A 26,434-nucleotide genomic window follows, 5' to 3' on the forward strand; every position below is an offset into this window, starting at 1 on the left:
GCTCTGTGAACACTCATTGCCACAATGAATGGGTGACATTCATGAAAGTGATCATAATTTAGAAGCAGGGAAGAGGCTTCATTGCTCCCTGTATTATAAGCAAACATTTGGATGATTGGGTCTTAAAAAGGCTGGTGTCAACAGATTCAAGTTCAGCATGAAATGTTTTTTGTAGTAAAAACAACCTATGTCAGAAGGGACTAATTATTGTTAATAAGGAGTTAAAAAATACGAACTGCTCCTTTAAATTTGAAGTTTATAAGTAAAAACAACCAGAAGAACCATATGTCAGGGTCCAAGAAGTGCTCTAAAGAATGTCAGGCTTATTTTATTCTACAGTGTGTCTGGTGAGTGTCTGTTTCCTTGGAAAAGTAATATAAGCAAAAATAGAAGCATAGGCAGTGAGAAATAGAGGGAAAAAATATCACTGAATTTGGAATCACAATACCTGGGTTCAAGTTCTGGATCTGCAGATGACCTGGAAGGACCAGCTGTTGTGACCTTGGGCAAGTCCACTTGTCTGAATGAAATAATAGCTCTCAGGTTTTCTGTGGGGATCGACTAGTTTGCCAAATGATTGTGTAGCTTCTTAAGTGCTGTATCCAGCTAAGTTATTTTGCTTTATTTTTAATATCTTACTGTGTTTTATTTCATATCTTACTTATTGTATTATAAAGAAATTAATTATAAATCACTGGCAAAAATGGTGGTATCAGCTAGAAGGCAGTAAAGGTACACAATTTTGAATCTCTCCTACCCCATCCCTAAGACTCCTATGCAAATTCTGTTGATTGTACCAGGCAAAGGAAGTACCCTGTCTTTTCCTACTCTGGGTTTCCAGGCCTTAGGAGTCTGGACATGGTGGTGATGATGATGGGATTAATGAGAAATACAAACCAGTTATGATTAGTGTCCATATTTTGTCAGTCATTTTGCTTCTCAAAACAGTCTTGTGAGATAAGTTTTGTTCTTATTTTCCTCATAAGTAAAGTCAGGCTTAGAGAGTTTGAGTATTTGTCCTGGGCCTCAACAACTATGTGATGGCAGAGTCTGGGGGACTTTGAGGCTCATATTCTTTCTGTGCTAGCAGCTCTCTAACTTTGACAAGCATCAGATTCAACTGTAGGGCTTATTAATACCCAGATGGCTGGCTTCTCTTCCAGAATTTCTGACTTTGTACGTTTGAGGTGAGGCCTTAGAATTTCTCAGTGATACTGCCAGCATAGGGAGTACATTGAGAAGCATTCCTCTATACCATGCTGTTCTTGTTCCATAAAGAACTCAAGCTGTTTTCGTTACATGCTTTGCCTTTGTTCTGGTTCAGAATGCCCAGGAAAACCTAGCTTCTCTTGGATTTTAGAATCCTTTGGAGGAGGGGAGAAGAATTTCAGAAAGATTCTATATTGATCTAGGTCCCGTATAAAGGCTGAGGGAGTGCCGTTGGACCCTCTAACAGGTATCTCCATGATCTTCCAAAATTATTGGCACTTGCATCAAAGTATGGTGTCTCTTTTTCCTTCGCTTGAGTCTGGTTTGGTCTCAAAGTCTTCTGATTTGTAGCAGGAGTCTTCATAACCCTGTCCATTCACCAATCCTGGATCTATTGCTTCATTGATATATGCAGCAAATATTAAGGCTGCATACATTTGAACCCTCTGTGTGCCAGGTACCTGGTTGGAGCTGGGGGTAGAATGATGTGTAAAAGCAGATATGGTTCCTGCCACTGGGAACATTTATTTTAGTAAGAGAACAGATATCAGGTAAATCAGATCAAGGGGTGCCTGGATAGCTTAGTTAAGAGTGTGTCTCTTGATTTGAGCTCTGGTCAAGATCTCAGGATTGAGAGATCTAGCCCCACATGGGGCTCTGCACTCATCGGGGAGTCTGCTGGAAATTCTGTCTCCCTCTACACCTCCCCCTACTAGTGCTCTCTCTTTCTCAAATAAATACATAAATCTTTCAAAAAAGAAAAATCAGATCAGTAAGTTTCAATGGTGTAAATTGCAACAAAGGAGAGGTATGTGGTGTAATGAAAGCATATAAATCAAAGGGAGATTTGAGCCAGTCTATGGAGAGGAGGGATGGTCAGAGGAAGCTTGCTTATGGAAATAATGGTTGAGTCAAAATCTGAAGGAAGAAAGTAGGTCCAGAAGCTAGAGCGGGGAGTGGGGAAGAACATTCCAGGCAGAGAAATGGCATGTGCAGAGGCTGTGAGAAGGAGCATGGCATAGTCAAATAGCAAAGGACTCTAAACTGGATATCCTGAGTCCAAGATTTATGTGTGTATTAAAGGATTATTCTCAAAAAAGGAAAATTCATGACTTTCCTAGTGATGTAAAATGAACACGTATTAAAGATGATACTCACCTCATGATGAGAGAACCAGCCAGATCTTCATAACAAGTCTAAAGAGAATCGAAAGAACACGTTTATAGATCAGGAATACTGCAAATGGAGGCAAAAGTGGTTTCTGGGGTGGGGGTAGGGTCAATTAAAGCTACCATGGATGGAACAGCATTTGCGTGTTTGTAGACAAGAATTCTCTTGCATTATTATCCATTATCTTTAATTTACTGAGTTGTGAAATAGCTCTCAGAATCAGAACGTGAAAACCTGATAACTGGGAGGAGGTGCCCTTTATGATCTAGACAATGCATAGATATCCATTAAAGAACAATATCTTTTCCTACAGGTATTTTAATCATGAATATATATTTATGGTTTAGAGCTAGTTCAATTTGATCTCAAGAGGCCAATGGCTTAATTGTTGTACACTCCCCAAAAAGTATGGGTAGAATTTACTGCCAGACCATTTATACTCCACCTTGAATATGACCCACCACAATGAGGAGATTGTCCAGCTGGTTATTCCTTGTTAAATTTCTTTAAACACAAGCCTAACAGATGTCCTGTGCACAGTTTCTTCCTTCTCATGGCAGAAAGCAAGAAAAAAAAAATCTTTGAGAGTGGCAATCAGAAAGAGACAGTAGAATTTGACCTTCATTCAGGAGCCCCTCTGAGAACAAAGGGAGACACCTTCCCAGTGAGCCTGAAAACCAAACAAGTTTTGCCAAGTTGAGGTCTGGCACAGCCTCCAGAGGGTTTGCAACAAAGAAAAAATTCCTTCAGTTGTGGCAGGTGTACTCTTCACTAGGAGAGGGATAATCATTTGGTCAATTGACAGGATGACTGGTGCTAGTGAATTGAAATTGATGATTTACTCTGTTGAAATATTAAACCAGCATTGGCAGGTACTACAATTCCTTAATTGGCAGCCACACTCAGAAGCCATGTGTTAAAAACTTCCTTGTTGTTTGAGAGAATGAAAGAATCACTCTCCCTTTAACCTTGTAAACTGGGTGTGTGCAGAACAGGGTCTGTTGTTTTCTATAGCAATGCCGTTGTGTACCAGGAGACAGAATTAGAACAGCACCTTTTAATTCAATTTGTAGCAGGTCAGAGTTCAAAACAGCAGTTTTATAAATGTTTGATAAAAAATGTCACTGGTTTTGATCGAGTTGTGTTGTTAACCTCTAGCTAGAGAGGTCTTTTTTTTTTTTTCTTTTGAATTAGTGTTAATATGTCTGACTTTTCAGTGATGCATGCTGTCTCTAGTTTTGTTTCTTTTAGAAACAAAATCAGTGGATAATCCATTTCATTGGCTGGTTCAGCACAAAGATTTTATTATTTTTTTATTTTTTATTTTTATTTATTATTTATTTATTTATTATAGTCACAGAGAGAGAGAGAGGCAGAGACACAGGCAGAGAGAGAAGCAGGCTCCATGCACCAGGTGCCCGATGTGGGATTCAATCCCGGGTCTCCAGGATTGTGCCCTGGGCCAAAGGCAGGCGCCAAACCGCTGCGCCACCCAGGGATCCCAGCACAAAGATTTTAAATAAAAAATGGTAAGATAAGTTATCTACCAGAGATAGCGCTGCTGATTATATATATATATATATAATTTTTTTCCCCCCAAATGTAGTTAGAGATATTAAAACTGCCTCTTAAAAATAGCAATTTGTTTCCTTCTGCTGTAATCATGGGTGAAAATGCTGTGAAATGTGTATCTTTTTTTTTTTTTTGAATTATGGGTGATTTAGTTAAAAGAAAAAAGTAAAAATGTCCTCAACCCAGGAAAGCATTCTTACTGTTTGCTAAGTCAGACCTCTAAGAGTAAACAGCTCAAAAAGCCTTCCATAATATTTATGAACAATTTCTCAATTTTATACACAGATATTTCTGTTATACTCTGCAAAGGAGATAATCCTGGCTGAACAAAAGAGAAGAGCCTTTTTTAAGATTGAATAGACTGGACAATTCAGTAGCAAAGTGCACGATTACCAATCTTTCAAGCAAAGCTTTTATGTAAGGCAACTTTATAACTTCATCCATTCCAAAGAGAAAAGCATTAAAGACCATAGGGAAAATAAAAGGCAAAAGAGGAATGGAGAAAAGTGTCCTATCCTTTACATCTCTATAGCCACTTGTTTCATGGCTACACACACTGAGTTAACCCAATTTAAAGCCACAATGTAACTTTTAAAAAGGGGTTTCACTGTTCCTCATGGCAGTCATTCTGCACAAATAACGAGCAGACATGACTGCCATTAACTTTCTTTCCTGGATTGTTTTAGAATAATACTCATCTCTTCCAGTGTACATTCCTGTGTTTTACTGCATAGGAAAAGGTAATAAGAGTCATCAATAATAACCATGTTAACATACTGCAGGGACTGTCAAGTAATAGCAATTGCTAAAAAATCAAATCAGACAAAAAAGGTTTTTTCTAATTTCCTGTGGCTCACAGAATAATTGAAGTTAAGATTTCCAAAGTCCGATCTTTACAAAGAAACAAATACTGTTCTTTTTTTCCTGTGAGTAGATGAATCCATGGGCATGATTCCTGCCTGATGGTGGATCGTGGCATGTTTCTCAAAGCTTGATTTTGCAGCCATCTGCCCCAGAATCACATGAGGCACTTGGAAACATTCAGATTCCTGGGCTCTATCCGGGACCTTAGAAGTCTGAACCTCAGGACTGGGATGTGGTGGGGTGGGGGTAGGGGCAGGAACATGCAGTTTTCTCCAGTTATCCAGGTGAGTCATTAGCACATTTAAAGTCTAAATAGTGCTTATAGGGATGAAAAGCCTGGTGATTGGAGTAAACTGTTGAATGTGATTTGGGAAGAAAATATGCAGCACTGATGGCAGATGGTGTGTATTCTTCATCTTATTCCTTCCCTCATTTCCTGATGTCAGAAACTCAAGACACAGTCATTTTAACTGGCACCAGAGTTCTTGGGAACTTCTCCTCACAAAGGTGGGCATGTGCCCACAGGCATCTCATTTTGCACTCAATTTCAGGGAGTTGATGAATCCACTGAAAGCCATCCATGCTCCTTACATCTCAGGAACTCTTTATCTGATAGGATTATTTTAACGGGGGGGGGGGGGAGGGAAAATACCAAGCGAGTAAGGAAGAAACATGGCAGATACACCTAGACCACACTTCCGGTGGCCTATATAATACCCTGAATAAAAGGTGCCCATCTGGGGATGTGGATGGAGTTGAAAGGCTGTTCAAGCCTAGGGTGAGACTTTGTCTCTGAAGGAAGGGGAGCTTTTTCATAATTTGCCTTTGTATAGTTCTCATCAAACACGAGCCTAACATATCCCACCTGTTTTCAACAATGAGGCAGGCTAATTTCCTTAGTGTTTCTCTCAACAGATCAAACATTTTGTGAAGACATTAGTCCTACATATCTCCAATAGCATCACCTCAGATTGCATCGGGAGAGACACAATTATTTTTGCAATATTAGTAAGAGAAAGTGCAACTGGGGGCTGGACCAAAGCCAGAGAGAAATCAGATATTTATTAAAAAGACCCCGTTTTTTTCCCTCTCTGTAGTGATAATAGTATTGGGCAATTACACTTAGGTCTAAAAAACTACCAGCAATACTGAATCAATGTGCAAATCATGAGACTTTTCCCAGCTTACTTCTTTGTTTTGTTTTGTTTAAGTAGGCTCCACACTGGATGTGAAATGCAGCATGGGGTATGGAGCCCAATGTGGGGCTTGAACTCACAACCCTTAGATCAAGACCTGAGCTGAGATCAAGAGTCGGATGCTTAACCGACAGGGCCACCCAGGCGCTCCCCAGCCTACTTCTTTTAAGCCATCTACTCCTCAGAACTGCTTAGAAGGGTCATCTAATGGACTGCTAGAGTTTAATTGTATGTTGTTTTATGATGTCTGGCAATGTGATTCCCCTCTCTGACATAGTTTATAGAGCTTTTTAAAAATAAGGGTCATTTGCGTGTTCTCATTTGCTAAAAGGCTTTCGTTCCTTCAGTTCTGTTAGACCCTACCGCCATAGTGAACTTAGACCTGGTGTTGCTATTTTGTAAAAATGTCCTTAAAATCAACTGTCATGGGGCAGCCTCAGTGGCGCAGCGGTTTAGCGCCGCCTGCAGCCCAGGGAGTGATCCTGGAGACCCTGGATCGAGTCCCACGTCAGGCTCTCTGCATGGAGCCTGCTTCTCCCTCCGCCTGTGTCTCTGCCTCTCTCTCTATCTCTGTGTCTCTATGAATAAATAAATTAAATCTTAAAAAAAAATCAACTGTCATGGAATATATGGACATTTCTAAAGCAGTAAATGTTATGGAAAATGTAGAAGGAGTGAACATCTGGGGGCCATGTGAAGTGTTCCAGCCTTCATGTCCTGGATGATATCATATTTGTGACATAGAGAAGCAAGTACAGCGTTTATGAAAGAGCAAAAGATGAAATGCATGTGTGAATGTCCCACTATACATTTAATTAGACATTTCCATGTAACATACAGTTTCCTGAAAAGACTGGTGTTCTTCTGGCTGCCGATGGTTTTATTTGGTTACCAATTATGGAAATTAGCTGTGTTTTAGGAAGCCCTCTGAAAGATGTGCATAGATAATGAATCCTGTGACTTGCTTGGCACATTGATAGTTTCATTGATGAGAGGTTGCATAAAGTTAATAGTTGATTCTGCTTTGTGGTGACATTTACATTTAATAAAAAGTCATGTTTATTGTGGCTGTTGTATAAATGCAACTGATGTTTACTGTGCCGTGGCTAAAAATGCTATGTGGAGAATGTACACCTGAGAAGGAAATGTAGGTGACAGTACTTACTGTTATTTTTTGTTTGAAAACAGCTTGGACCTCAGGTCACAGAGATAGATTAATTATATAGTCCTCAGTTCATGGCACAACGTCATCCTTGACTCAGGCATTAACCCCATTCTGATTTACTTATTTCACAACATAACAAATAGTCATAAACCTAAAAAGGAAACAGCACCAATAATTCACGTCCAAATGTGTGCCTTTTTTATTGCATCTCTGCCTCCTAAGAGGTAACTCCTAACCTCATGATCATCATTCCTTGTTCTTTTTTTTTTTTTTTTTCTAATTTTAAGTTTTACGTATACTTCCATCAATGGCTGTTTGGTTTGTTTCTTTTCCTTTTCCTTTCCTCCTGCTATGAATGGTGCCACTATGAAAGTTTTTATACACATTTCCTAGTATATGTGAGAGAAAGTAAAACATAGCCTTGCTGGCAACAGGAACATAAACAATACTCAGAATAAGACTTAAACAGAGTCATTCTGTGACCCCATAAGGGACTAAACAAAATGACTCCTTCTCTTCTGACCATCAGTGCCTTGCTCTGAGTGGTCCCTGCTTCTAGAACAACTCCAGTGTCCTTTGATCCCACAACCCCCCAGAAGAAGGCTCTGATAATTCCCCTTTTTGGGAGTTGCCCCCAAGGTTCCTCCTTTAAAACAAAAAAAAAGATTTTATTATTTGAGAGAGAGAGAGAGAGAGAGAGAGTGCAAGTGGGGGGAGGAGCAGCGGTAGAGGCAGAGGAAGGGGGAAAAAAATCTCAAGTTGACCCCATGCTCAGCACAGAGCCCCACACGGGGCTTGATCTCATAACCCCGAGATCATGACCTGAGCTGAAACCAGGAGTCCAAGGCTTAAATGACTGAGCTCACCCAGGTGCCCCTCTAAGAGTCCTCCTTTGCTATAGGAAGTTGTAACACAAATTGAACTATCAGTGTGTTCCTGTTGGCCTTTTGTTGTTCCTGATGAGATAGGGTACAGGATTACTCAAACTTAACAATTTTTAAAAATCTTGCTAATTTCCATCCTAGTGTATTCTATCGCATTTTATTTTCATCCATTATGAAAAAAGTCTACTTGATCTGTTTCAGCACACAAGTTAAATGCACACAATTGTCTGTATATGTATTAGATGTGTCCCTTCTTTAATAGTTGGGCAGCTCCCTTCTTTCCTTTAAAGGAAGTTATATGTTTATTCTATCAGTTGTCGTGGTGTTTTAATAGTGGAAGGTGCTTAGCATAATCTATTCTGTATTTTAGCCTGTGATACATTCATCTTTTAAAAAATTCAGCTGAAGAGTCATATCCATGTGGGTTTTTTACTTTTAGATGCCCTTCTGCTTTTAAGAGTGACCCAGAGCAGTGGTTCTCAAACTTTAGTGGACATCTAAAAATCATCCCAAGAGTCTTCATTTGAATGAGAAAGTCTAAAGGATTCTGAGGTGGAAAAGAGAGTCCTACAATGTGTTGCAAATAGGTGTATTAGTCACCATTACCTAGATGGGAGCAGATTTGTGCCTCCTCACCTAAAAGATAAAACATTGGTATGATCTTGCTAAGTATAAAATGATGATAATGAAGTAGATATTAACCTGAACTGGGACATGGTAAGTATTACACAGTAAGCTTGTGATATTCAGTGAATGAATTCGTAAAATGCAGAGGAAATCATAGAAACTGTACCTCTTATACTGTACTTGGAGGGAAGGTATTGTATTCCCTTGGATTTTTAAAATTCTGTCTGTACTCATTGCTAAGGATACATGGCAAGCCAAACAGGGTTCCTGACTAATAGAAGCTTAGGTACTTGGGTGGTACTTAGATTGACCATGAGTAAATAGTCTCAATATTACTTTTTTTAAAGAGATTTATTTATTTGAGAGAGTGAGCGAGCAGGGGGAGGGGCAGAGGGAGAGAGAATCCTCAAGAAGACTTCTGCTGAGTGCAGAACTGGATGTGGGGTTTGATCTCATGAGATCGTGACTTATGCCCAAATTGAGAGCTGGCCGCTTAACTGACTGAGCCACCCAGGCACCCCTAATCTCAACATTATTTAGGGACAGTTTTGATAAATGCTATGAAGGAGAAGTTCAGTGTGCTATGAAAGCGGGACAGGGTTCTCTCCCAGTTTGGTATCTCTCCAGGGTCAGTGCTGTTTCTGTGAAGAAGGGAGGGTTAAGTTGGTTGGTAGGCAAAGGGTCAGGGTCCCAAGATCACCCCCAGGTTCAGTGATTTGCTGAACAGGACTAAGTCACAGGACTTAGTATATAGTCATACTCATGGCTATGATTTATTAGAGCAGAAAGATAAGCAAACTCAGTAAAGGGAAAAGCATATGCAGTGAAGTCCAGAGGATACTAGGAACAAGGTTCTGAGTGTCTACTCTCAGTGGAGTTACTCAGGGATTCTCCTAATTGTGACAATACATGGGCCATGTTGTCTAATGGGGAAGCTCACTAGAGCTTCGGTGCCCAAGGTTTTTATTAGGGGCTGGTCATGTAAGTGGCTCGCCTAATATGTACCAACACTAAAGCCTCCCAAAAGGAAAGCAGGTGTTTGGGATAAACTGTATTGTTTGTACAAACAGGTTAGGCATAATGAACCATCTTTCTCAGTTCTGAGGGTCATAAGAACCCTCCTGAAATCCAAGTTTCCAGATACCAGTCAAGAGTCAACTTTGCATCCGGACTTTCTAAGGATAGCAGCCTCAGGCCTAGTGTGTTCTTTCTACACAGCATAACGCTTGAAGAAATTAGGGGTGAAATGACATGACATCAAATATGGGAAAATCTTGATCCTTGTTGGCCCTGGGTGGATGGAAACTTGGAAATTCATTATACTTATCTTTCATTGCATTTGGGAATTTTCATTAAAAAAGGTAAAGAAAGGGGTGCCGACCTGGTTCAGTAGGTTAAGTGGTTTAGCGTTTGCCTTGGCTCAGGCCATGATCCTGGGATCCTGAGATTGATTCCCATGTAGGGCTCCCTGCTCAACAGGAAGCCTGCTTCTCTCTCTCTCTCTACCCCTCTCCCTGCTTGTGCTCACTGGCTCTCTCTCTCTCTCTCTCTCTCTCTCTCTCTCTCTGTCAAATAATCAAATAAAAAAATCTGAAAAAAAAAAAAAAAAGGTAAAAAAAAATCCTCACCAAACCTAGACCAAGAACCAAACCACAGAAACACAAAGAAGAAAAAGAAGTGTTGACGAGGCATAAAGGGAGTTACATTTTGCTTGGTTCAGTTCAGTTTGGTTCATTTTAATTAAAAAAGCAAGTAATTGAGTACCTACTTCAGTTTAATTTGGTCAATTCAAGAAATCTTTTATATTAAGCCTGTTATTTGCCAGGCAGGGCCTTTACTCCATCCTGTGAATGGTACACATATCAGCAAAACACCTTGTCTTTGTGTCCGTGGGCTCATCTCTGAAATGGGTGTGTTTATGAGATCCCTCCCTCACTTGGATGTTGCAAAGAATTGTTGGAAGGTGAGAGAAACCAGCTGCTGCCAGTTTCATCAGCAGCCATCAGTGCTATGATAAATGCAGTTTGCTACCTTAGGGAGGTGTGCACTTGATTCTCTCATTGGCTTAGAAGAATATTCAATGAGGCAGAACCTTCCTGAGGGGAGCAGACATGATGACAGGGATTTTGCCCTGGAGAATTGCCTTTGGCAGTGGCTTGGCAGAGGAAGAGGGCCTGTCCCTGTCGGGTCTTCCCTTTGAGATCTGGAGTGGAAGGCGAGATGATGGGCGCTAGCTTTTATTTAAAAGAGAATAGATAAGCTATTGAATTGGAGCACACCAAAGGTGGCTTTATTTGAAAATGCTTTCAAAAGCTGTTTTGACAAGACCGGGGAGGAGGCAGTGGTATCATTAAATAAGCTGGCAACTTTTGTAACCAGCTTTTTTGGTTTTCCACCTCAAGGGAGAGTCAATAAACTTTGATTCCCAACATTAATGTAATTATTTTGATTTTTCTGGCTCATTCTAGGGAAGGCTGCAGAGCTGCAATATCAGATGGCCGAAAGCAATTCAGAAATCCTGTGTCCCCAAGGACACCCGTTGCCGTTCAGAAGTAGCAGGAGAGGGGGTGGAATAAATCATTTCCTCTGATCTTGTTAGTGTTGAGAATATTACGGAGAAGCAAATGCATTGCAGCGCTAATACCAGAAGGCTACTGCTGGCAGAGGGGAAAAAAATAACAAAATTTCCCTGCTTTTTTAAAGGTTTGCTTTAAATATGATTTCCTCCTTATATATTTTTAAGATTGTTGTATGAGGAGTTTCCTCCTCCCTTCTGATTCTGAAGGTTCTTCCTTCTCTTTTGTCATGGTGTCTGTCATCCAAGGATTTTCCCTGGTACTGCTCCTGGCAGCTGTAGTCTACTCCGTAACGGCAATTGTTACTCTGGTAATATGTTGGGTTCATTTGGTGTAAATGGTCCTATCATTCTGGGAGGTTTCCTTGGGCCCAGTGAGAAATGGCTTCGTGAATAATCAGATGTGCTTGGCTAGACTGACCCGTGGGAGTACAGGGACCACCCCCCCAGAAAATGTGCCCTATTTAATTTTTTAAATGTCAGCTGATTTGGGGTTTTTTAAATGATAAGCAGTCACAAAAGGAATAGAGTAATTGAAATTTCCTAATGATGGGAGCAGAGTCAAAGGATATATATATGTATATAATTTTTTTAAAAAAATTTTATTTATTCATGAGAGACAGAGAGAGAGAGAGAGGCAGAGACACAGGCAGAGGGAGAAGCAGGCTCCATGTAGGGAGCCTGATTTGGGACTCCATCCCAGGACTCCAGAATCATGCCCCGGGCTGAAGGCAGGTGCTAAACCACTGAGCCACCCAGGCATCCCATATTTTTTTGAGAACTTAAACTTCGATCAGAGGAGACATATATAGTTGTAAATGTTTCTTCCTCTTGTTTTCTAAGCAATGAATTTAAAAGATGATATTACTATGTATTTTCAATTAGCAATAATTGTGCCTCAGATAAACCTCATTGGCTATGATACTGGCACTGTGCAAAGATATGATGATATGTATGTATTTACATAACTTTTTTTTTTAACTTCAAGGATTTGTTAACAATAATTTAAGGCTGGGCTCCTCTTACTGTAAATTGTAAACAAACCTTGAGGCCTAGGCCAGGGGCACTGGCTGTAAATCATCATTGTCATAATAATAGCCACAACTAGGCCTTGACTTTCAGAGTGCTGTGAACATTGTTTCCTGGAAGCAAATTTTAACTTACAAGTTTTAGGTATCTGATATTAGAGGGCCAGCAGGCCAGAAAAACATTCCTTTCTCAAGTATATCTTTACATGAGAAGGGATTTCTGCTTTTTATTTCTCCAGTGATCTTCTGAATTTTAGATTCCATATGCATCACTGAAATTATCTGTCATATCAAAGCCACAAAGCCAAGGAGTGAAGTCAGTTTGTTTAGAATTTTGAGGACTGGAGAACTTAGCAATTTCAACTTTTTCCAACTGGTTGACCATTATCATCAGTCATATGATTAGTCTCCACACCCTATTTTCTACCCTCTAAAAATTATACTTCCTCCATTCTAAGAAGCATAGATTTTCCATAGTTTATTGTGTCTTGAATAATGACATCTTAAAATTGATATGTTCCTTTAGTATTATATTTCTTCATGTTCTCTGAAAAGCCAGTGGCATATTTCAATTTACGACATTTTAGATTCCAGGATATATATCTCAAATTCCCCTCATCTCTGTTACTGTCACCTGACTTTAGGCCACCACTGTCTCTTATTTAGACCATTGGAACAGCTGTCTAACTGGCCTACCTATTTCCGATCCTATATTGACGCCATACTGATCTTATGAAAGCACAGATACAATCTTGTCATTCTTCTGTTTAAAATCCTTTAATGGCCTTCTGTTGCTTCTAAGATAGAGTCCTGAAACATTACAGCAGTTTACAGAACTTTGCCTGACCTGGCACTTACTTCCTTCATCCATCTCATCTCAGAGCTTCTCCTCCACTGCCAACCTCCATGCTATGACTCAGAGCATCCCCAAATTCAGTTATTCAATAGGAGCCATATATTTACCATATTCTTGTTCTCCCTGTACTAATACATATATATTGGAAACTTAGGTGAAAATCATTTTTTTAAGATTTTTTTTTTTTGAGAGAGAGAGAGAAAAGAGGGAGAAAGAGTGGGGGGAGGGATGGGGAGACGGAGAAAGAGAATCTTCAGCAGACTCCGTGTTGAGCGGGGAGCCCCATGTGGTACTCAGTCCTACAGGATCCTGAGATCATGACCTGAGTGAAAATCAAGAGTCAGATGCTAACCTACTGAGCCACTCAGGTACCCCTACCTGTACTGATACTTACTAAAAGAGAAAAGTTTACTTATTTTTTTCTTAAATTTATTTTAAAAGGAAACTTTGTCTCATGACACTATGTGGAAACTAGTATTCTTCTAATACACATCTTAAAACACTTGAGCTTATTAAAATGGAAAAGTTAGCCCTTTACTCAACAAAACTCTGTGCCTTAATTGGTTCACTCACCACCTTTTAGCAGCAGATTTCCCTGAGCTCAAGTAAAAAACTGTCTATTCTTTCAGTGTTTTTTACAAGAGGAGGATTCTGGTTTTGAGAGTTTGGCCTCTCTTCCTATCTTGCCCGATCCCTTCTCTACTTAGCTAATTCTTCCTTATCTTCTGAGTTTTAGCTTAAGCAACTACCACTCAACTATTTAATCTCATCAGATGAGTGCCTTCCTTTTATAAAAAAAAAACAGTTTATGTTCTCTTTATATCATAGAATGAAATACATTTGATAATATTGCCTATACCCACTCCCCACATACTTTTAAAAATTGGTATAATGCTTTAACTAGTAAGGTAAAGGAAAGAGAAAAGGGAAGTGAGTTACAATAAACAAAATATTTTGGTGTAAATGGCAAAGCACAGCTCCACTTGAAGACAGTGAATCAGTTGATTGCTTTATCTACTTGATCTGAATAAAATTGGATCTAAGAGAAGATTTAGAAGCTATTCTGTGGAAGAAGTGCAGAAATGGAAGACGAGAGGTATGGGAACACTAGAATAAAAACTAGTTTTGGGAGAAAGAATGACATGTGATGAGAAAAAGAGGGAAATAAATGTAGTTGAAGTAGGGCTCACATGCTGAGATTAATTACACAGCTTTGAGGTAGAGACCATAAGCAAGTCTGGCCTTCCTGGAAATTAGTTGGACTTATTTGTACGGCAAGTTGCAAAATAATTCTGTTATGATGAGAGACCAAGGAGTATCGAAGAATCACAAGAATACCTCTAATATTGAAATCCTTCCTCAGCTTGTGGCATATATTTGGTCTCTAGTTCTTAAAAAGCCTGTCAGTAGGCAACAGGGAATAGGAAATGGATTGGAAAAAGAAACAGTAATATAAAAAGTCATAAAGAAGTTGTGTGGGAGACCTCTAGGGACAGTTTCAGTGTAAGACGGAGAAACAAGAGGCAAATCCAAAGTAAGTAAATAATTTTAATCAGTAATTTTTACAATACAGATTTTTTTTTATCACCGTGCTGCAGAATTTTTAAAAGGTATATATTATGCCAATAAAATGAAATATTTAAAGATGCTCTCAATGAATACATTTTGGAATATCCCCAGGTGTCATGGGTCATGGCCAACTTAATACTATTTGCTGCTTAGCCTATTTTTCTCTTACATATTTGCATGGGACAGATACCAATGCAGACTAATGCCATTGTGTTTTATATTGGTAGACTGAGTCTCATAAGCCCTGCTGCTGTCAATGTTGTGATTTTTCTGAAATAGTGAACAATTGGTAAAGGGCTGAACAAAAAAGTACAGTCTTCCTTTGGTATGCATGTCAGTTTCATGCCTGAAAAATTCAATGAAAATTAAAAACGTGCAAAAAATATATAAAGCAGATAACCATAAATTGTTTTTCTTCTACCTGTGTGAATGTCTGGTGGGACATGTGAAAGTCATGAGGCACAGGAAACCATTTTTCATTGTGTGGGCCTATCCTGTACATCTAGCATCTCTGGAGACCTTCAGAGAGTCACACTCCCCATTGGTGAGATAGCCCCTCACAATTCCAAAAAAATCACCTTAGAGGACGATATCCACCCCAATGAGAACTACCAATGTAAAAGCTTTCAGAGAGCTCTGCATTTTACCTCTTTACAGCACACTTCTAATAATTTGATCCTTGCCTCTTGTTCTCTGGCAAATTGAAGGTCCCATAAGTCCAGAGATGGTTGAACCATTTACCATTGTATTCCCTATGTCTGGGGCAATGGCAAACACACCAAAGACTTTCACAAATCATTTACTGAATGCACAAAAAGACCTTAGCTTCTTAGGTTCCATTTAGTTACCTTTTTCAGTCCATTGGAGAGGGTTGGAGGTGACACCTCACTAGATAAAGAGTACCCACTTGGCTAGGACTGGAGTCTTAGTTTACTTGGGAGAGTCTCAGTTTATATCAGTTGCCTCTGCATCTTGTCTAGGTTAGCATTTATCCTGAATATGCAGATAGCGGGGGTTCAGATCATCACCCCAAAATATGTCACTTTGGCATATTGATTATTTTGAATTAAAGATACTTTAATAAATTGCCAGTGCAAGGGGGATACTCTGACCCTCTTTAGTCCTGAAAGTAGTAGATCATCTCTGCTATAAAAGGTATCTGTTCTGTACAACATGGGTACAGGGATCCTTATGATTATCTATAGGGAACTTAGGGCCAAGAAGGCTATATTAACAAACCTTGTTAAGACAGAACCCGTATTTTCCTAGTTACTTCTTCACGATTTACGACCTATAGGCCAAACCCTTTTGTCATATCAATTCTTCACATATTTATTGTTTCTTCATCTAAAAGATAAAAGTTTCCTCTCTGGTAACTTCTTTGGGTCTTTATTCTCTTGTAAAGGCTCTCATAAACATGTAAAAAGTCACTGAAGTTTATATTTTATTGAAGTTTTATTTTCTCTTGTCAATCTATCTTAGACACCCAAAGAAGGTGGAGGAAGAAAGGAGGATTTTTCCTCCCCTACGACACACACACACACACACACACACACACGCAAACACACAAAAACACACGTCCATATTTTAAATAAAAATAATTTTATTTTTGGAAACTATTTTGGAATAGGACTATTTTTTAAATGTCTTCCACTATAATAAAATCCAACTTGTAAATGAGCAAGTAAATATTTTAAAATTTAAGTAATATTGGGGTGCCTGGGTGGCTCATTTGGTTAGGCCTCTGACTCTTGGTTTTGACTCAGGTCGTGATCTCAGGGTTGTGAGATTGAACCTCACATGGGCTCTATGACCAGCGCAGAGTTTGCTTGGTATTCTTTCTCTCCTTCTCCCTCTGTGTCTCGCCCTGCTTGCAATCTCTCTGTCTCTAAAATAAATAAATAAATAAGTAAATAAATAAATATCATAAAATCTTTTTACAAAATTAAATAATATTTATTTTTAGCACCCCTTTTAGTCTCAGTTTTTCAGTCTGGAGGATAATTTATAGCCATCCTATCTGTGATTCTTAGCAACATGATGACAAGATTGTATTTGTCATCATCCCTAGAGAAAACCCTTCTTTTCCCTAGCATAGGCTAGATACCATGGACATGTCATCTATGACTCCACATCCACTGGTCCCATTTCAGTGGTTTCTCAGTTCCCTAACTTTTTTCCCTGAATGGTGATGACCTTTCAGCTCTGACATATTGGCCTCTTGATTATTTGATAGGTTTACTTTTAACTTTATAATTATACTTCTTTCTCCATTATTCTTTCAGCTAGAGAGAAGTTTTAATTGTTAAAACTAAAAATTGAAATCATGTTCCTATGGCAAATTTCATCCCTTTGGAAATCTTTCCATTGGAAGCAACGAAGTTTCAGGAGGAGGAGCAATAAGTATTTTTCTAGGGTCCCAGCAAGGTTTATAATTCTTTTATCTTGGTTTGAACTCTGCATCTGGGAGCATAAAATTGTTACAAATTTATGCTTTGAGTTTTGTACGTTCCCTTTCTCTTAGATTGAAACTGTGAAGTTCTGATTTTTAAGTATTTTCTTTTAGTTTAAAATACAATGGCCATAAAAAAATACTAGATCTCACTTTAAAATTAAAAATTTTATGTCATATATTTCTTTTGTAAGATTTAATCTGAGAGAAAATAGTATATATGCCTACAAAAAAGACTTGCACAAGGATGTTCATAGCAGCTTATCATAATAGCCCAAGATGTGAGAAAATCCAATGTCTCTCAGTGGGTGAACAAGTAAACAATTGTGGTGTGTAGTCATACAATGGGTTACTACTCAGCAATAAAGGGTAACAACTGATATATACAACAGTATGAGTGCATCTCAAAAACATTATGTTGACAAAAGAAGCCACAAACTTCAGAAGAGTCTACACTGTGTGATTCTACTTATATAAAACTCAGGAACCAGACTTAATGAATCAATGGTGATAGAAGATAGAAACATGGAAGGATAGAAAGCTATTGCCTGGAAAAGATCACAAGGGAACTTTCTGGAAATAAATTTATATCTTGTTTTTGGTGGAGGATCCTTGAGCTTATACATATGAAGATGTCAAGGAGCTGTAGACTTAAGATTTGCATATTCTATTGTATGTAAATCATTCCTCTAACAGAGAAGAAAAATACATATAAAGTTGCTTTTTCATTAAAAAGTGATGTGTGTTTGTTTAGAAAAGTGAATAAAAGTCCAAAGACATTAAATTATTCATAGTCTCATCACATAAATAATTTGGTTAATTTTTTCCTGTCTTTTGACCAGGCATTGATTTCCCCCACACACTGCCCCTTTTCTTCCCTCTATCCCTCTTTTCCCCTCTTTCTCTCTTTTTGACATATTTAATGCTTGAATTTAACTGGACTTCCAAATTTGGGAATAATTCTTTCTGAGAGAAAAGGATTTCCAGAGGGCACTTTTTGTTCATTTATGAAGTCACATCCATGACAGATAGCCTTCACATTAAAAAAAAAAAGTTTCATAAATATACTAAGTGATAAGAGCAAAGGTAGCTAGAAAGAACCTGGGATTTTCTATTTTATTAATTTTACTTTATTATTTTATTTTGTTTATTATTATTTTAAATATTTTATTTATTCAGGAGAGACATAGGAAGAGACATAGGCAGAGGGGGACGCAGGCTCTCTGTGGGGAGCCTGATGCAGAACCCGATTCTGGGACCCTGGGATCATGCCTTGAGCTGAAGGCAAATGCTCAACCACTGAGTCACCCAGCTGCCCTGAACCTGAGATTTTTTAATTTTTTCTTTTCTAAAGGGAAAAAAAGCACTGGCTCTTCTGTAAATGAATAATAAATTTCCCTGATTCTCCGTATCTTTTTGTTTATGTTTTTCTGTTCACTGATCTTATATTGTACTTGTAAGCAGGGTTGCTGCCATAGATGAATCATTCTAAACTCATGGATGTAAATAATATTTTATATGCTTTTATATATTTAAAGTTCTTCAAATTTTAATCAATTTTTTCTAGTCTTCAGAGAATAGCCATGAAGGACTCGGTGTTACGAAATTTGGGGGTATTGTGCAGCCTTACAATTCATCACACACTGTTCTTAAAATTCATATTTCAGCATATTAAAATTGGATCCCAAGATCCTTTGTGGAAGAGCCTTGGCACCCTGACTCACCTTATATTGAGCCAACATGACAGAAAAATACATCATTTTTCTCTACCGTGAAAGGAAACAAGTGTGAAAATAATGGGAAAGATGTGCAGTTTAAAACAAAGCAACATAATTTGCACTGTGAGTTGCTTAATGTATTATATAGTTATTATCTCACTTAAGCTCCCCAGGTAATATAATTGCTAATATTAAAAAATCTGTTTTGTTTTGTCACCTCAACAGAACATTTTGCCTTGAGACTTAATTAATGCATTTCTCTCTTAAGCATGTGTTTTAGACACAATGGGTGTACCCTTAAATAACCTTCAGGAACACTACACATTTATGCACTGTTTTGAGAGGCAGAAAACAACCATAAAAAGAACTTGGCACTCTATATTCTCTCTGTAACCAGAAGAGAAGAGTTTTGTTGGAATCATCTTTATTAGAGGCAGCTGTCAGTATGGATTTTTTCCCCCTGGATGAAAACAAAAGGTGTTACAGAGGAATGTACATAAAGATAGCACCCATGAGGCATTAGGATAAATAAAAGTAGGCAATATTAATGATGCTCATTAGCAGATGTCACTGTTGGGGATGAAGTAAATTCTATGCCAAAGTGTTTCATATATTACACTTTTCAAAACTGTCAACTTTTTGACTTTGATGTATGTTCACGTGAATGGTTTTAATAAGTTCCTACAACCCTTTCTTTGCATATGCCCTGAAGAATTCTGTGGAATCGCTGGCAGCAATATCACAAAGACATTTTTGCCAAATGATTGGTGCTTTACTTGGAAATGTGAAGGCTCAGATCATTACATTCCCACTTACTCGTGGTGCAAATATTTGTCTAAGAATTAGTTAAAAAATACTGTATGACCAAATTGATTTTATAGTTTAAAGCAATCTTCCACAGGCTGTTGCCTGTATAACTAATAGAATTACGTATGCATAAAACTGCTTTTACTGTAGAAGCCAAAATGCAGAATAATAGCTTGTCAAACTGTCATTTGCAAGTGAGATCATAGATTTTATAGTCCAAATTAGGTTGTGTTCTTTTCCTTTTTGTCAGGTCATATTCTAATAACCATATTGTGCACTAAACCCTGTGATTATCCCAACACTTGACAGATGGTAGGCTGTTAATTTGTATGTAAGAGACAGTGATTGCCAGCACCCTAGCAGTATTCAACAAAATATGAAATGTCAAAATCCACTTTTGGTTACGTTTTGCTTGACTTCATTTTAGCAAAGTAATGCTAGGCAGAAGAGTTTTAGTAGCTTAGCATGTTTACTTTTACTATACCGAATGGTTTTACTAACTTCTAGAAATAGAAAGAATTAAGGAAGAAGTAATTTTTCTTGTTGATGTTGTTCTTTCCACTTTCCTATGGAGAGTGTAGTGGTCATTAGGCTAAGGGGTTAATTGAAGGGGCTGCCATGAGAGCTGGGAGCAGACAAAATTTAATTGCTCAATATTGAAGATAATTGTTGCATAAGAGTAGCATACACTAATGTTTGGAAGTATAGTGGGGGTCAAAATAATTTAAAAGTTTAAGTTAAAAGTGCATTGGCAAATCCACTAAAAAACTATTAGAACTAATAAACGAGTTCAGCAATGTGGCAAGATATAAGATCAATATACAAAAATCAATTTTATTTCTGTACACTGGCAATGAAAAATCTCCAAATGATACTATGAAAACAATCCCACTTATAACAGTAGCAAAAAAAAAATGCATAGAAATAAACATGACACAGGAAGTAAGGAAGTACAAGACTAATATACTAAAAACTGTAAAATATTGTTGAAAGGGATTAAAGAATGAATAAATGGAAATATATCCTATATGTATGGATCAGAAAACTTTGTTCCAAATAATCCACAGCCTCAACATAATCCTTTTCAAGTCCCAGGTGTTTTTTTTTCTTTGGAAGTGAACAAACTGATCCTAAAATTCCTATAGAACTGCAAGGGACCCAGAATACCCAAAACAATCTTGAAAAAGAAGAAGAAAGTTGTAGGACTCTCATTACCTGACTTCAGAACTTACTAGAAAACTGTAGTAATCAAGTTTATGTGATACTAATGTAAGAATAAATTAACAGAATAGAATTGAGAGTCCAGAAATAAACCCTCATGTTTATGGTAATTTGTTTTTTGACAAGAGTGCCAAGACAGTTCAATGGAGGAAACAGTCTTTTCAACAAGCGTTGACAGGACAACTGGATATACACATGCAAAAAAAATGAATTTAGACTTCTACCTCACAGTTAGTCAAAATGCATCACAGACCTAAATGTAAGAACTAATATTTAAAGCTCCTAGGATAAAATAAGAGTTAATTTTTGTGACCTTAGGTTAGGTTCCTTAGATCTAACACCAAAAGCACAGATAACAAAATACAAAATCAATAATTTGATTTCATTGAAATTAAAACTTTTGTCAGAGGACACCATCAAGCAATTGAAAAAATGGCCCATGGATGAAAGAAAATCATATATTTGACAAGAGACTTTGTATACCTGCGTAAAAACTTACAGCTCCAGAATAGAAAGACAAATAGTCCAATTGAAAAATGGGCGAAGGACCTGATGAAACAATTTTCTGAAGAAGGTATACAAATGGTTAATAAGCACGTGAAAACATCCCCAACAATTTTCATCATTGAGGAAAGCAAATCAAATCAAAACCATAATTAAATACCACTTTTAGGGCAGCCTGGGTGGCTCAGCAGTTTAGCACTGCCTTCAGTCCAGGGTGTGATCCTGGGGACCCAGGATCGAGTCCCATGCTGGGCTCCCTGCATGAGCCCGCTTCTCCCTCTACCTGTGTCTCTGTGCCTCTCTCTCTCTCTCTCTCTCATGAATAAATAAAATCTTAAAAAAAATAAGATAAAAATATAAATACCACTTTTATGTGCACCAAAACAGCTAGCATAAAATTAACAATGGCAAATTTTGGTGAGGATATGGAGAAATTAGAACTTTCATGTGTTGTTGGTAGGATTGTAAAGTGATATGGCCACTTTGGAAAACTGTTTATCATTCCCAAAAGGTTAAACATAGAATTATAAAATGACCCAGCAATTCCACACCTAGGTCATTTGCAATCCTTGTTATACCCAAGAGAACTGAAAACCTATATCTACACAAAACCTTATACATTAATGTTCATACAACATTATTCATAATAGCCAAAAAAAAAAAAAAAGTAGAAAGAATCCAAATGTCCAATTACAATGAAAGGAAACAAATGTGGTATATCCATACAGTGGAATGTTATTCAATCTTAAAAAAGAATTAAGTATTGATACATGCTACAACATGAATTTACCTTGAAAATATGCTAAGTGAGAAAAGCCAGTCACAAAAGCCGCATGCTATATGATTCCATTGATATGAAATGGGAACCTACTCTATGGATTTGTCTATTCTGGACATTTCACTTTAATAGATGTAGTTAATATTTTGCCTTTTTGCGTGTGCTATGCCTCAAATATCAATTCTTCCTTCTCTTTCTTTCTTTCCTTTCCTTTCTTTCCTTTCTTTCCTCTTCTTTTTAAAAATATTTTATTTACTTATTCATGAGAGACACAGAGAGACAGAGAGGGAGAGGCAGAGACACAGGCAGAGGAAGAAGTAGGCTCCCCACAAAGAGCAGGATGTGGAACACCATCCTGGATCCTGGGATCGCACCCTGAGCCAAAGGCATATGCTCAACCGCTGAGCCACCCAGGCGTCCTGAATATGGTTTTTAAAGGCCAATAGCCTGATTGTATTATTTTTAAACAATTTCTTATTTTTTAACAGCCTAATTTTAAATGTTAACAATTACTCCAGTATATTTGGATCACTCTTTTTGATATGGCATGTTTTAAGAAAATCCTAGTGAAAACAAGGTAATTTATAGAAACTTTGTGGGATAATTTTTCATTTGAAAGAGATTTAAATGTTATAAACATTATTTTTCATTGTCATTTTAAAAAAAGATTTTATTTATTTATTCATGAGAGACATAGAGAGAGGCAGAAACACAGGCAGAGGGAGAAGCAGGCTCCATGCAGGGAGCCCGATGTGGAACTCGATCCCCGGACTCCAGGATCATGCCCTGGGCTGAAGGCAGGCGCTAAACCACTGAACCACCCAGGGATTCCCTCATTGTCATTTTTATAAGAATCATTTTTTTATGGTTGCAGATCTTTTCATATTGTCACCCAATAAGGTATTGAAGCATAATACAAGAATTTCATAGATGGACTGGAAAATCTCTTGCCCGTTCGTTAAAGGAGGACGAAAGGAAGAGGGCCTTGCTGGGTCAGTTGGTAGAGCTTGTAACTCTAGATCTCAGGGTCAAGAGTTTCATGTTGAGCATGGAACCCACTTAAAATAAATAAATTAAAAATAAAAGAGAAGGAAAGGTAATCACAGCTGGTTAGGAAACCCAGGTATCTTTTTCCCACTTCAGTGATTGGAGTCCCATTCAAACACACCAGTTGCCTTGATTTATTTAGCATGCAGTTCTCAGGAGCACATCCATAGTGGGAATTGATGTAAAATCGCATTGTTCTTAGGTATTGGGGGAGGGGGCAGATACAAGATGAAAGTTTAATACTAAAGCTGCTTTTGACTCAGCAGATTAAACTTTTAATATCAGGGAGAAAAAGGAGAGCAGAAGAGAGCAACCTGGTATTTTCTATGCTAAGAGTGAAACTGAAATGGGAAAAAAAGATATAATCAGAACCCACCACCATTCTATTTCAGCACAGCATGTAATTCTCAGTTTAAAATAAAAAATTTTTAAAGAGAAGGTATTTTAAGATAATATCTACATGAGCCATTTCTGTGAAAAGCTAGTAAAGCTTTCACTCGCCGCCACCCGCCCCCCCACCCCCCCGCCCCTCCCCGAGAAATTGCTTTGCAATTGTGAGGGTGCTGAGTTGCTGGAGGTGGTTTGGTCGTTGCAGATGTGTGAATGAGCTGATCTGCATGAAACCTGAATAGTAAATGAGAGACCCTGGTGGGGCCAGGCTGAACTGTCGTCTCCACAGGGTTGCAGATTTGCACCAGAATGAAGCCCTGGGTAACCAAGCAAGCTATTGCAAGGAGCTGGTTAAAAGCTTAGTAACTTGCTTGAGTGTTTTTGAGAACTGACATTGCCATTACAATCCTGAGAAAGCTGGAGTCCACTGTGGGTCACTCAATTGATGAAACTATAAATGACCTCCATTTTTGACAGAATCGGGAGAACATGAAGCAGAGGACATCAGTCTTTGATTTTCTTTCTATCTTCCTTTTTTTTTGCCAGAAGCTGTAAAAAGGAACTTGAAGCCACATCCAGGCGCGATAGCTTCCTGTGTTCTGTTTCTGAGATACATTCTTCAGGCTTTTGGTGGAATGGCTGGGAGAGGTGTTTGGTATTGACATTCAAATGAAAGAATCAGATATCTCTCCAGGCTACAGAATTTCTTTATCTGACATTGCCACAACAAGCAGATCAGAGGTATTTGTGGTATCCCTCTTGGTTCTTTTATATTCTAACTGCTAAATGAAAGGAGCAACAACTAAAACTTATCTTTGAAAAGGAGAAGTCCATTATTGGGGTCTTTGAAGCTTTGACGAGTGAGCACACTGTACTTGGGTAAAGTGCCCTAATAGGTGGAAGGAAGCAAAGACAGCCTTATCAATTTCCCTGTGCAGAAGCAGAACTATTGTCGTCTTTATTAAAAATATGCCTCTGAGCAGGTGGTCCTGTTCTGAATACCTCCAAGAATCTGGGAGTTTCACGTGGCCCTTACTAAAACAGCTTAGGCCGTCTTGAGAGATGTGAACGGAGATCAAATTGCTATGCTGGGAGTGCTCAGTGTGGTGGACAGATTTATTCTCAGATTTTTAAAACTTGAAACTTTGGCAATTATATTAATAAAGATAAGTAAGCTGGTTGACATCAACACATGCATTCTGTTTGTTCTTTGTACATCCGTGTACCTCCCAGAGAGGGCTGTGACCCAGATTCCATAAGCATTCAAGACTTTCATTAGATTAGAATGACATATACTTATCATTAGAGCGTACTAATTAAAGCAGAAAGTGACATTTCAAAGTAATGATGTTCCCTAGTGTCTCAATGTAAAATACTCCCTAGTCTATTTTTAATGACCTAGTATGCTATGTATTTTTAAAATATTATTTTGTTATGAACTTATGTTTTCATTATTGTCAATGGTGGTGATGGCTAACAAGGTAGGGCATTCTTCTAGATGAATAAGGAAGAAGACATTGAAACCTACCAGAGGCTTTGGACTTTGATTGCAGTCACATACTGGGAGAATCCATGCATACTTTAATTTATCCAGCACTTTGTACACTTTCTACTGCTCCAACTCTGTTCTAGGTGCTTGAGATGCCTTGGTTACTAGGACGCAGATGGTTCCTGTCCTCACGGAATTTGCCCCTCCCTTTGATTATGATCAAAGCTTTTCTTTATAGTTCTTTTACATCCTTAGTAGCAGCAGAGAGGATGATGTGTTCAGTACTGCTTATATATACACCCTCATCTGCTATTGCAAACATCAGATATTCTTTGATAAGGGCAGTAGAAGAAAATATCTCCTTACTTATTCTGTACATTTTCTCACACTTATTTCACCTAAATTCGGATTATGCATTCAATTACCTACAACTGTATCTGATGCTCCAGTTCTCTGCCTGGTATACTGTTGGTGTGTTCAAGATGCTCATTCTCTTCCCTTCCTCTTCCTCATAGTCACCTAAGTGATAATAGCACTGAACTAGATGGCTCCAGTGTTTACATTGTGAATACTTTGTTTTTAAGTAATCTCTACATCCAATGTGGGGCTCAAACTCCCAACCCCAAGATCAAAAGCATGTTCTACTAATAGAACCAGCCAAGGGCCCCAATCTGTAACATTTTCAAATGTTAGTGAGCCTTGTACTTTGGGTCCTGTTGTGAAAATTTGCAAAACAAGCCAGCTGTCATTGGTTACAATTATATATAAAGAGGAGAGTCACCTTACATCAAGTGGCAAAGTCCTCAGCTCTCACCCAGTTGGGAAGAGAAGAAACATGCCTTTCTCTGCTAACAGAAGCTATGAAGGGACTCTCAAGAGGAGATCAGGTTTTGGACAGAGATGAACAGTGCAAAGAATTTCCAAACAAAAACAGGAAAGAGAAAAAGGAAGATTGTTCTTTTTGTGCTGAACTTGCCCATTTCCCATCTACTCATTTTGCCAGGAGTAAAAGCAGTCGGATGATCATCTTTGTTGCTGTCATCATCATCATTATCACCAGTATCATCATCTTGATAGTTGTTTATTAAGCATAGAAATCCCATCAAATAGGTGCCACTTTTACTCAAATTTATGGATAACCAAACCAGTTAGTGTGTTTAGGCACCTTGCCTAAAGCTACAGGGCTGGTAAATGACATAGTCAGGACTCCCACCCAGAGATAGTTGTCCCCAACGTGCTCTTGCCCCTTACACTCCGCCACCAATCATTGTCTTGTACAAACAGACATTGAAGGTCTTTAACCTCATAGGTGG

General features: G+C 38.3%; 1 protein-coding gene, 1 long non-coding RNA gene and 1 other non-coding gene across 17 annotated transcripts in view; 1 reads left to right on the forward strand and 2 right to left on the reverse strand.

Moving 5' to 3' along the window:
• LOC112665991 (uncharacterized) overlaps window positions 1–25,317 on the reverse strand; it is a 40,971-nt gene extending 15,654 nt beyond the window's left edge. For both annotated transcript variants that reach the window (XR_003140646.3, XR_003140645.3), the window contains exons 1-2: window positions 25,161–25,317; window positions 2,368–2,405 (exon numbers count right to left, since the gene is read on the reverse strand). This is a non-coding gene — a long non-coding RNA (uncharacterized LOC112665991). The remainder of the gene's footprint in view (window positions 1–2,367; window positions 2,406–25,160) is intronic.
• The window catches only part of FHIT (fragile histidine triad diadenosine triphosphatase), a 1,380,560-nt gene that overhangs the window by 64,410 nt on the left and 1,289,716 nt on the right, over window positions 1–26,434 (forward strand). The window lies entirely within an intron of this gene.
• LOC112666117 (U4 spliceosomal RNA) lies at window positions 12,062–12,204 on the reverse strand. Its single transcript, XR_003140746.1, has one exon. It is a non-coding gene; the product is annotated as a U4 spliceosomal RNA (small nuclear RNA).

This window comes from Canis lupus, chromosome 20 (genome assembly GCF_003254725.2).
Source record: "Canis lupus dingo isolate Sandy chromosome 20, ASM325472v2, whole genome shotgun sequence".
NCBI lineage: Eukaryota > Metazoa > Chordata > Mammalia > Carnivora > Canidae > Canis > Canis lupus.